Source organism: Gossypium hirsutum, chromosome A01, assembly GCF_007990345.1.
Source record: "Gossypium hirsutum isolate 1008001.06 chromosome A01, Gossypium_hirsutum_v2.1, whole genome shotgun sequence".
Classification (NCBI taxonomy): domain Eukaryota; kingdom Viridiplantae; phylum Streptophyta; class Magnoliopsida; order Malvales; family Malvaceae; genus Gossypium; species Gossypium hirsutum.
This window is the reverse complement of record NC_053424.1, coordinates 17,319,861-17,332,126: the sequence shown is the minus strand read 5'-3', so window position 1 is coordinate 17,332,126 and position 12,266 is coordinate 17,319,861. Positions and strand designations below refer to the sequence as shown.

General features: G+C 27.6%; 1 long non-coding RNA gene across 1 annotated transcript; it reads right to left on the bottom strand.

Annotated features, from left to right (window-relative positions):
• Window positions 1–4,595: 4,595 nt before the first annotated feature.
• On the bottom strand, window positions 4,596–6,377 carry LOC121229057 (uncharacterized). The gene is made up of 2 exons (XR_005926495.1): window positions 5,592–6,377; window positions 4,596–5,375 (listed from the first exon to the last, which is right to left on the bottom strand). It is a non-coding gene; the product is annotated as an uncharacterized lncRNA (long non-coding RNA).
• Between the last annotated feature and the right edge of the window lie 5,889 nt (window positions 6,378–12,266).

The following is a 12,266-nucleotide window of genomic DNA, read 5'->3' as shown; positions in this document are numbered from 1 at the left end:
TTAGTCATAAAGTAAGTATTCTCCTCTACATTTATTTTAATTATAGTTAATTTGAATTTAATTAATTATTGAGTAAATCAATTAATTTGATGCTTGTAGTGATTGATGTAATAATTAACTAAACCTAGAGGTAAATAAAATAATTGCTCTCTAGCAGAGTTGGATAAAGAAAAGAAAAATGAAAGTGCAAAGTTTAATTTGGTCTTGGATCATGGAAAAAAAAGGAAAGCGCGAAATCATACTCAAGCAAATCATATAGAATTCCTTAAGATGTTTATGTAGGTTTTCGTTTTGCAGACCATAAAAAGTGGATAATAAGTGTATCAAACCTAATTTTAATTCAAATGATGCATCTACTGTCAGGTAAGCAATACCCAACGATTGTTGTTCATCAAGTGCCTCGGTAAATTGCCTAATGGTGCGATTTTGAGCCATGACTTCTAGTTAAAAAGATAGTTTGTCAACGATTTTTGTCATTGCTCTACCTCCTTCTTTGATTTCGTTGTCTGAAACTTCAGACCCGTCTGACCATTTGTCCCGTCTTATTGTTTCTCTACATATTGCTCGAGTGATTTTCTTGATTTTGGGGTCAAACTCTAGTGGTTCTCTTGGATCTAACCTAATCATAAAGAGAAAATAACAAAAATTAGAATTTTTTCAATCCCTAACAACAAGGCCAAATTTTGATGGGTGTCAAGTCCACCTAAAATAAAATTTCTATGCCTAAATAGTAAATAAATAGAAGTATAGTGAGTAGGGTCAATCCCATAGAGACTAGGATATCTAAAATTGTCATTCGATTTAACAAAATTACATGCTAGGTAACTGTTGTGCCCACGATGTATGACGATCTGTGCTAAAATAAAAATGGGAATTAAATTTGATTAAAATAAAAAATAATTAAAATCAAAATAATAGTAAAGATAAACAGAAACGAAATTAGATTGAATAAAGCGATGTGATAATATTCTAACTTCAGGCTCAATTCTGACTCTTGTTTTGAACTGATCCTTGATAACAAATCTTTTCCTTCAACCGATAAGTTGGTTATAGTGGTCAATGATGCCTCAGACCACCAACCTTTCCTTGTCTAAATTAATTGCGGGAATGCCTAACAACTAACCCTTACCAAACGAACAACCACAAAATGCATATCCACGATTTAACACTTCGCTAGCTTCGTGAATTATAAGTGCCCAACTCGAATCAACAACTTCAATCATGCAAGTCGTTTAAATCTGATTTTTATGAGACGGTGTCCCTCTCCTAAATCAGAGAAGTAAAAAAATACCGAAATGAAAGTTTTTAAGTGCGAGTTCTAATCATATCTACTTTTTTGACTCAATTGGAATAAAAGTTTAGTCTTACTAAAATTTTGTAATCTGATCTAGTATTGAAGAGCTATTCGAAAAATTTAAAAGATAAAATATTAGAAAATTAAAATATTATCATAATGAAAAATTTAAAAGTATAATTTTTACAATCTTAAAATAAATATCTTTTTTGGCCCAAAACTTTTACACAACCCATATCTTTGACTCTTTTCTATTTTTCAGATTTTGCTTTTGCACCTAATCAAAAATCAAATAATAAGCTTAAAATTAATGACATTTCACTAAAAAAATTATTAAAATTAAACATAATAATCGTGTAAATTGAACGTATTATCAAATTGATTGGTACATTGATAATGTAATTTTTTTTTTAATTTTCTAAGTGAATTAAAAAAATTTCACCTATGTTTAATTAATATTTTGAAAAATAAATGGAAGACCAAACTTTTTAAGAGTTAAAAAGAATCCAAATCTTTACTAAAATATTGTTTTAATTTATTGACTTAAAATATACACGCATTTAAGTAATACTTGTTTAATATAATTAAATTTAAATTTTGTTTATAATTATTTTTTATTTTTTATCACAATTAAAATATCCATACTTAAACCGAAAAAAATAAAATAAACCTTTTACTAGCATTTAGTTTGGGCGAAGGAACTTAGGCCCACCTCAATTGAACATATTAGAAAAACCCATCGAAATGGTTTACCTTATGCTTGGATTAAGCAACTCAACTAAGGATTTGGACTTCAATTTTCTTTATTTAAATGTCAACAATTTGAAATTGATAAATTCAGAATCAATTTTAGACAATTCTAATCTAGATGTTGAATTTTTATAAGTGAGAATTTTTAGATTAATAAATTTATATATTTCAAGCCATATTATGATTTTCCTTTCTCTAGTTATGCATGATGAAAATCATGTATTTAAAAAAATTTTGGTTAAATATGCCAACCATATATTATAAACGTTTTCTTTTTTGAATCAAATAAGATATACCACAAATTAAGAATGAGTGGAATGAGATATCAATAACTCTTTATATAGTACTTCTATAAGACATAACTTATCATAATGTTAATGATAAGGCACAATAGATAGAATTGAATTTAAGTTGTTGAACACAAGAGAAAATCAATTTAAAGAGGATTGAACCCTAATTTAGCGATCTGAAATGCAAGAGCAGGATAATTTGGTGGCAAGTAAAACTAAGTTAATTAATGGACATGTCCTACTCTTGCTCTTTTGTTACCAAATTATCCATGTTCATGAAAAAAAGTTTATGTGATACTTGGGAGGTTAATCCTTACTCCTACTTTCAACATTAAAAATGTGTACTTATTAAAATTCATTCATTATATGTACCTTAATAGTTCTTTAAATTATAAAAAAAAATAAAAAAGAGTACCTTACATGTCAACGAGGCCTTAGTACTGTTAATAAAGGGGAAGGCTTTGGGTTTTAAGAACCTAGGTTTGAGACTTATCATATTTAATTATATATGTAGGTCTCTGAATTTTATCATATGCGGTTGCTATATGTGTGGGTTTTAATCCAGTCTAATTAGTTCAATTAATTGGTTTTAATTCTTAGTATGTTTGGTTGAATAAATTTTAATTTCATCCTGTTAATTAATCAAACTATATTTAAAATGAATTTTTTAATCCTATTTAATATAATGATGATTCAAATTTAAAACTTTTTTAAAAAAATAAGTTAACACCAACAGAAATTTAATTTAGATAGAAAGTAGTCTTAACTTTTTAAAGGGATTGCCTAATAAAATGATATATTATCCTGGATTCATCACATGAATAAAAGTGGATCATCTTCTATAATGCTTTTCTAAAAGACATTTTATCCTCCTCATCCATCATAGATAAAGACTAAAGTGAGCATTCAACATCAATTTAATTTGGCACATCAATCGTGTGAGTGTCCCTCCAAAAAAAAAAAATTAGTGATTTTGGTACGCAACCCTTTCAATTTGTTGCTTGGTAGCTTTGTTGACGTTCCACTAGCATGATTTCATGGATGCAAATATGCTAAGCAATTCCTTAAATATTGTACTTTTTTTTCTTCTCTTTAATAAATTGTGCACGTTTAAGAATTTAAATATATCTTTAAAAGAAAACTAGCTTAATTAGATGTATTCTAAACTATCTTTATTTTTTAATGTAAATAATTTCATCATCAAGCAATAATCTTAGAATATATCATTATCAAGTCTTTTGGAAATAATATATATATATAATAATAATAAATATAATTGAATCAAATACTTAATCTCATATGCGAAATTATGAAAGCGCTAAAAGCTCAATATTTATATATCAAAATTCATTTAGGAAGCGTTTGGGAATTAGTATTTTGGAGTTTGAGTTTGGATTTAAAAAACAGTGTAAATTGAGTAATAAACTATTTAGAAATATAAAGTTCATTACCATTTATCAAATCCATGGACAGGGGCGTCGCTAGAGGGGCTGGCATGGGCCTCGGCCCTCTAAAATGTAAAATTATATTTTTGGTCCTTTAATTTTTTTAAAAATTTTAAATTAGTAAAGGTAAAATTATACTTTACCCCCTAAAATTATAAAAATTTGATTTAATCCTTTACAAATTATAAAGATATAAACTATAGAAAATTAAAATTTCATCTGGCCCCCCTAAAAAATTTTCTGGCTTCACCCCTGTCAATGGATTTGTTAGAAGCTTGTTTAGTAATGAATTTGAAAATTTTAATTTGATAAATCCATGTTTTAATACTTTTCTAATATAAGTTATATTGGAGAAAGGATTGTACGAAACTGTAATTTCACGTCATTCTTATCCCTTTTCAATGAGAGAATGACAAATCAGATTTTTCTTCCTAATTTTTAGCATTTTTAGTTGAATTTAAATTTTTTCAAGAGGAAAAAGCTGAAAATCAGGAAAAAAAAAATTAACTTGTCATTTTCTCATTGAAAAGGGATCATTGAAAAGGGATAAGAATGATGTAGAATCACAATTTTATACAAGCCCTTCTCTTTTCCACTTCATTCTTACCATTTACATAATAATTGAAACCCAAATTCAAAATTTTAAATCCAAATCACGCATTAAACAATTATAAAATCTAATTTAATTTTGCAAACTTTCATAATTATACATCTTAAACTTTATTTAACTCTATTGTTATATTTGATGCACATATGAAACCTTCACAGTTTCTTTTCATGATGCGGAGTTTATTTAATTCCAAAGGGACAAGACCATGAACTAAGTATGTTTTAGGCCCTAAGATTCATATAAACACAAATACATAGCAACCGCTAGTTGCAAATTGTCATCATGAGATTAATTATCATTTATATCTATCAAATTATCAGTAAAACCAATGCTAAATGCATAAATTAGGGTTTAACTCTTTAGAAGTTACTCACATAAGAGCTAAACTTTTCAAAGTTATTACATAAGGGCTCAACATTTATAAAAGTCCTCAAATGAAGGATCAACTTTTCAAAATGGTTAAATAAAAACCTAAATTTTTTCGAAAGTCCTCAAATAAGAGTCAAACTTTTTCAAAATTGCTCAAATAAGGGCTTCTCAAAAGTTGTATATCAGATTTCAAATTATGCTCTAGTTGCTTTCTTTTCTTTTCAAGCAATATCTAGTTCAGGTGTTATGTATTTTATTTTAAACATGTTAGTATTTACCAAAATTTTCCCATAAATTGAGCTAAAGAGTGCCCTTATTTGAGCACTTCTGTAAATGTTAAATTCTTATTTGACCATTTTAAAAGGTTTGACGCTTATATGAGCAACCTCTAAAATGTTGAGTTCTAATTCAAGCATTTACTTGTAAAACCATTTTGACAATATAACTATTATAAATTTCTTTCTAGCTACAGATTGACCCATCCACCAGGTGAATAATAATGAAAAAAGGGTTTAAAGTATATGTAGAAGACCCTAAAAGCTTCAGTTGCTGTAGTCTCCAACTGCCTCCTCCACGCCAGCACGCCCACAAACAGCTTCACTCCACGCCATACACACCTGCAAAACGAACTAATAACTACAGCAAATAACGGCAAGGATAATTAACAGCAAAGAGATAACAGAAAAGAGGGATGATGAGAGTCTCAATTTCTTTTCATTTTTTGGGGGTTTTCGGCTATAAAAGACCATTTGTAAACCCTAAAACCAAGAATAAACCAGACCCAACAAATAACACAAATCCCAGCCCCCCCCCAAAAAAACTACTCAGCAAACCCTAAAAGCTTCAGTTGCTGTAGCCTCCAACTGCCTCCTCCACGCCAGCACGCCCACAAACAGCTTCACTCCACGCCATACACACCTGCAAAACGAACTAATAACTAAAGCAAATAACAGCAAGGATAATTAACAGCAAAGAGATAACAGAAAAGAGGGATGATGAGAGTCTCAATTTCTTTTCATTTTTTGGGGGTTTTCGGCTATAAAAGACCATTTGTAAACAATGTAAAGGGGGGGATACAAATCTATACAGAGAAGTTTGAATAGAAAAACGGGAACAGTTCAAGAGGTGATTTTAAAATCTCATTTTTCTGTAGATTTTGCTTTGAGTTCTTTGCTTTTTGTTATTTGTGTGTGTAAAAAATAAAATAAGCAGAAGCAAAAATACTTATCTTCTTGAGGAGCCTTCGAATCCTTGTTGAATTCGTTGAAATCGAAGCTCTGATGGGGATTTAGGAGGGTCCGATTTGATAACGTGGAGGCAAAGAGTGAATAACCTTTTGGTTCAGTCGACTGAAAGGGAAAAGAGCTTGAAAAATTTTGAGAGAAAAGGGTTTTGAAACCTGTTTTGAGAAGAATATTCGGTCAGAGGTTATTATGGCCTTGCCTTTTCACCTTGAAAGGTCAATTTGTACGCCGAGTCCCTCTTATCCTACATTGATTTGTTTTTTAGCCTTGATTCTGTTTATTTGTTTTTACATTTTCCCTGTGATTTACGCATTGCTACAATTTGGTCCTTGTTTAAATGCTGTGTTTCAAAGCTTGGGATATTTGTATTTTAGATCCCTGACCATTGGTGCATGTTTCATCTTAGTTTATTCTTTGGTTTTATTAATTTTATTTGTTTATAGATCGTCCTCTTAATCTTATTTTTATTTTAATCGAGTTTTTATTTACTTATTTATGTTTTTATTCATTTTTATTTAAGATTTTATTATTTTTTTTGAAAATTATCTTAACATCGTTTTAAATATTGCTTTAATTTGTTATTTCATTCATTTGTATAATTGTTTCTTTAAATTGTTTTATTATGTAAAATTTCTATTTTAAAATTTTCTTTATACATGCATTTTTGTATTCAAAATTTATACATTATACATTATATATTATTTTAAAATTTATATTATACAATATTTTTTATATATATTATTGATTTCATATTATTTTATGTATACATCACTTCTTGAATTTATTCACATACATATATTTTTTTTATATCTTTATACATAAGCTAGCTCTTTTAAAAAGTCTATTTTATTATAAATGTAGAAACCCATTCCTACCCGGCCCACTAAATCAAAAAATAAAACTACAAAAACCTAAGCCCAAACCTTAGCCCAATACCTAAAACAAAAATAAAAGCCCTAACCTAATCGCCCATGCCAGGTCTATCACCACTTGCCTGGCCACTGCCTCTGCTTCCACTGACAGGTCAAATCCATCGCCACAGCACCTGCAAGCCATTAAAATGAAAGGACAACAAAAATATAAAAATCATGTAATGGCTATAAAAAGTCAAGCAAAAACCATTGTACAGATTGGGCATTTTTTTCTTAGCAAATACAAAAAGCAATTGACAACTTTTAGATCTAAAACACAAACGAAAGCATAGATCTTAGCAACACCAAAGAAATAGGAAAATAAAAGTTGAAATACCAAGAATCGAAATCTAAAACAAAAGGTGATATTACATCATTATTATTTCCTTTCTATTTACTTATTTTTTCTTTTTTATTTTCGAATTTGTTTACCATCATATACACATATATCATAAGTACATAAAAAAATACAAAAAAAGTAAAAAATATATATATATCTTCGGGGTTCCGGCCACTGCGCGCGTGAGAGAGCAGCTTTTTTTTAAGGAGGATAGCATAAATGAATTTTGCCCAAAAAACTTGGCTTTTATAGCCTAAAAAAACGGCAGCATTTTGATGTTCCCTCCCCAGACGCAAAACGACGTCGTTTTGGGGAGGGAACCCGTGACCCGACCCGCCTGGGGAGAGGATCCGCGTGTTTTTTAAGAGGAAGGGCTATTTACGTATTTAGCCCTTCCACTTTTTCATGTATCTACAATCAAGTTATTTCTACTTTTAATTCGGCCCTAGATTTTGTCCCGCTTTTCAATTTGGTCCTCGGCCAGGCGCTGCGCTTTAGAATGGGGGAATATTGCATTTTCAGTACCTCTAGGTTGCACACATGTTGCAATTTGGTCGTTTTCTTTTTTATTCTCTTTGAAATTTGTTCCAAAATTCGTTTTTGTTTCGATTTTCGTCCCTCCTTTACTTTTTCTCATTATTTTACTTTAATTTTAATATTATTCATGCTATTGTATTTTATTACTGTTATTATTATATTTTTGTTTATTAGTGTCCCATCATTATTTTTTTACTTAATACTTATATATATATATATTACATAGTATTATTAATAGCCTTTAATATTAATATTGCTTTTGTTAATATATTTGTATTCACATATATATACTTTTAATTATACCCCATGCTACGTATATATGTATATCAATATTATATTATGTATATTTCTCTTTTTCTAAATACTATATATGCATATATATTTTTACATATTATGTGTACATTTTCTAATATATATATATATTATGTACATACTTTTAATATTATCATGTATTTGTTTTTCATATATATGTATGTATATTTATGCAATATCTTTAATAGTTGTTTTCTAACATTATTATCATTTATAATATATGCGTATCATATATACATCCTTTTAGTATTGTGTTTTTCTATATGTTACGTATATGTTTTTAATAACTATATTATGTATATACTATTACTATATCTATTTATGTAGCATTATTTTTACTATTATTATTGTTCCTAGCATATATACTATGTATACACTCTTAATACAATATTTCTTAATACCGTATTATGCCCATGTTATTATTATATCTATTTTTACCCCTATTATATTTACTATTAATATTTGTATGTATTTCATTATACGCGTATATATATATGCTTTTTATATATAGCATTATTTTTATGTATCATTATATTTTTTACTATCCTTATTATTCTCAGTATTGTTACTTATTATTTTTATTTTAATAATATTATTTACATCATTATTATCATTACAATTTGTTATCTTCTTTATTTTGTTACTATCGATATTAGCACCCTTTCTATTACAATCACTTTATTTAATATCGCCATTATGAATTTTTTATTGCTATTATTATTATTCTATTTACTATATTATTTTTATTTTTACTGCTATTGCTATCATCATTACTATTATATTATTAGCATATTATTTTTATTATTATTATCATCCTTATTAACACATTTTTACCTTTTAGCAACATTATTATTATTTTTCTTTTTCTATTTTATATATCACTTATTTATTTATCGGTTTACTATTAAGTTTCCCTTTTTACTTATTCTTATTATTCTTGTTTATTTTTACTTTCATCGTTATTTATTATTTTTACCTATTATTCTCTTCTTTTACATAGCTTGTTTGCTTCTTTCATTTTTGTCATTTATACTACTCATTTATTATTATTATTATGCTTGTAAACATCATGATTTATTTCTTTTCGTTTTTTTACAAATTTGCGTTATATCATCCTTTACCCAACAAAAATAATCTTTTCATAAAAAGTGATACTCCGTATTTGGAATTTCGAGAAAATCGTGCCCTAACTTACTGGGTTTCGATTTTTCTCATTTTACCTAAATAACGGAATACTCCTTTAAATCGCAATACGAGCTTTAAAAAAGGCTTATTTTCGGAGATGCGGGGTGTGGTGCCCTAACTTACTAGGTATGACATTCTGTTACTTCGAAATAAGATTTTTCGCGAATAAAGGCAATATTCGGTGTTAGGAAATTCGAGGGAACGTGCCCTAACTTACTGGGTTTCGATTTTCCTTGTTCACCCTAACTAATCGAATACCCCTTGTTTTAAAAAGGGTTAAAATACATGAATTTCGAATAAAGGCAAGCTTGTTCACAAAGTTCGAAATGTCATGTCCTAACATTACTGGACGTGACGTTTTATTATTGCGAAATGAGGGAGTCATTAACATCCGTTTAACTTGTTCGATCATTTTTAGATCAGCTTTAATTCAAAAAGGGATTGTGTTTTAAATTCTTTCAAGTTTTCAAATCTTCGACACTAAGAGACTAATTAATCAACTAGGTACCAATTTTGGGCGTATCGAGGGTGCTAATCTTTCCTCGTGCGTAACCGACTCCCGAACCTATTTTCTTGATTTACGTGGACCAAAATCGTTTTTGAAATAAATCAAACCATTTATTAAAAACAACCACTTTTACGAGGTGACCCGATCACACCTCATCAAAAAAGACTGATGGCGACTCCCGTTCTTTTATTTTCCAAAACCAAAGTCGATTCCTATTTTCCAAAAAATGGTTACGACAATAAATATATATATTTTCAACACTTTCATCTGTTATTTTATACATATAAATTTTTTTAAAAATATATTTATATATATTTGTGTTTTTAAAATTTATTACATATATAATTTAGGATAAAATTAATTTAATTTTATACTTCATATTTTAATTCCTTGTTTATCTTAGCATACAATTGTTTCTAAAATTTATTCATATGTAAATAATTCATATTAGATTATTTTTGCTATAGTCCACGTCATTGATTTCATATTATTCCATGTAAATAGTTTTCTATGTATTCCTTTAAAGTTACTTATGTGTATAATTTATTTCTTTTAAGGACTATATTTAAGTTGTACAATTTACTTATTTTACGAACTTCCATATCTTATTATTTTTGTCCATATATCATCAATACGTATCATTAATCCAAAATTAATTTATTTCATATAAATTTATTTTATACATTGCTTATTTCAAAATTCTTTTTACACATACATACATAAATTAAAACATATGCTTGATTTATAAGCATCACTCAATTCATACATTTTATACATATAGTTTTTGCATACATAATTATTATATACTATTAATCTCATGCTATTTTTTACAAATAATTATTTCTATGTACATATGCATGTTTTGTAAATCTATTATCATGTATTTTATTATTCTTTTATATTTTATATAAACTATTATGTATATTGTTAATTTTTAAATGAATTTGTGTTTAAAATATCTTGCATGTTATTCAATTCAAATGTTTTAATACTTATTTCAATAATTATATATTCTTAGTTTTTATGCAAATTAATCTACTCATATAGTATGTATATTATGTGTTCATTAATTCATAATTATTATAAAAATGGTCTTATACTACATCTTTTGCTAATTTCCGCTTTATTTTGTACATGTTTTGTGGGTTGTTTTACATTTATTGTTGTGGTATATTATTTAGTCACTGTTTTATCAATTACTCTCCATTCATGATTAAGAATTTGGTTATATTTTACTTAGAATAGTTGTACATAATTGTTGGATTTATTAAATTGAGGCTTATTATATCATATCATTTCTTGTTCATTGATCCTTTTCTATGCAAATGTTTCGATACAATGCATTAAGTGTTCTACCTATTTAAAAACAAATAAATGTGTTTTGAGTGAATTTTCAATTTTCCTTATTATTCAAAAATTCTGAAATAAGACAATATCCAATATTTAAGAATTCGAAAAATTGTGCTCAATCGTGCTGGGTATGATTTTTTTGGTGAACTAAATATTTGGATAACCTTTTATAATTTTAGTGTACGAGTTTTTGAAAGTAAAAAATCGATCGTATTTTTTAAGGTATAAAGGATCGTATCCAATCGTGCTGGGTATGATGCTGCATATCTTTGAAACGAGAGAATTTTGACAGTTAACTTGAACTATTCACACATTTTAAAGAATCATGCTTTGAAAGATCTTTTTTTCTTAAAATCTTTGATATAAGGATAGCATCGAATCAATTTGGTACCAATTTTTGGGCGTAATGAGGGTGCTCACCCTTCCTCATGCATAACCGACTCCCGAACCCATTTGTTTTTTATTTTACGTGAACCAAAATTGTCTTTAATGGAACAAAACATTTTAGTAGGTGGCCCAATCACACCTAAACCGAGAGATTGGTGGCGACTCCAAATTTTTGTTTTAAAAAGTCGATTCTCGTTTTTCTCTAAAAAAATGGTTTCGACGGTATAATTTGGCATTTAAAGTATACCCTTTTTCTTAGTATATAATTTTTTTATACCCTTTTTCTTAGTATATAATTTTTTTTCGTTCAAATTGGTCTCTATCTAAAGTTACATTCTGTTAATCAATTCAATTCATTACCGTTGAAAAAACGGGTTGAACTGTGGTTCAATAGAATGTGCCATGTGGCACTTCATTCCAATTAGAAAGTGCCACGTAGCATTCATATGTTATAACAATAAAAATAGATTAAAAATTTTAAAAAACAAATAAAAATTATAAAAATTTAAAAATAATTTAATTAATAAAAAAATTATAGAACACTACCCTTTAACTTTGGCTAGAATTGATTGATCATTTACTGATGTTGTTCGACCATTGACTGGCATTATCTAATAGTATTTTCAAGTTTTATATTAGAAAATTATTTAAAACTTTAAAAATATTTTCCTCATAATAATTTTTAAAATTTTAAAAAATATATTTCTAATATATAAAATTTACGTATCAATGTG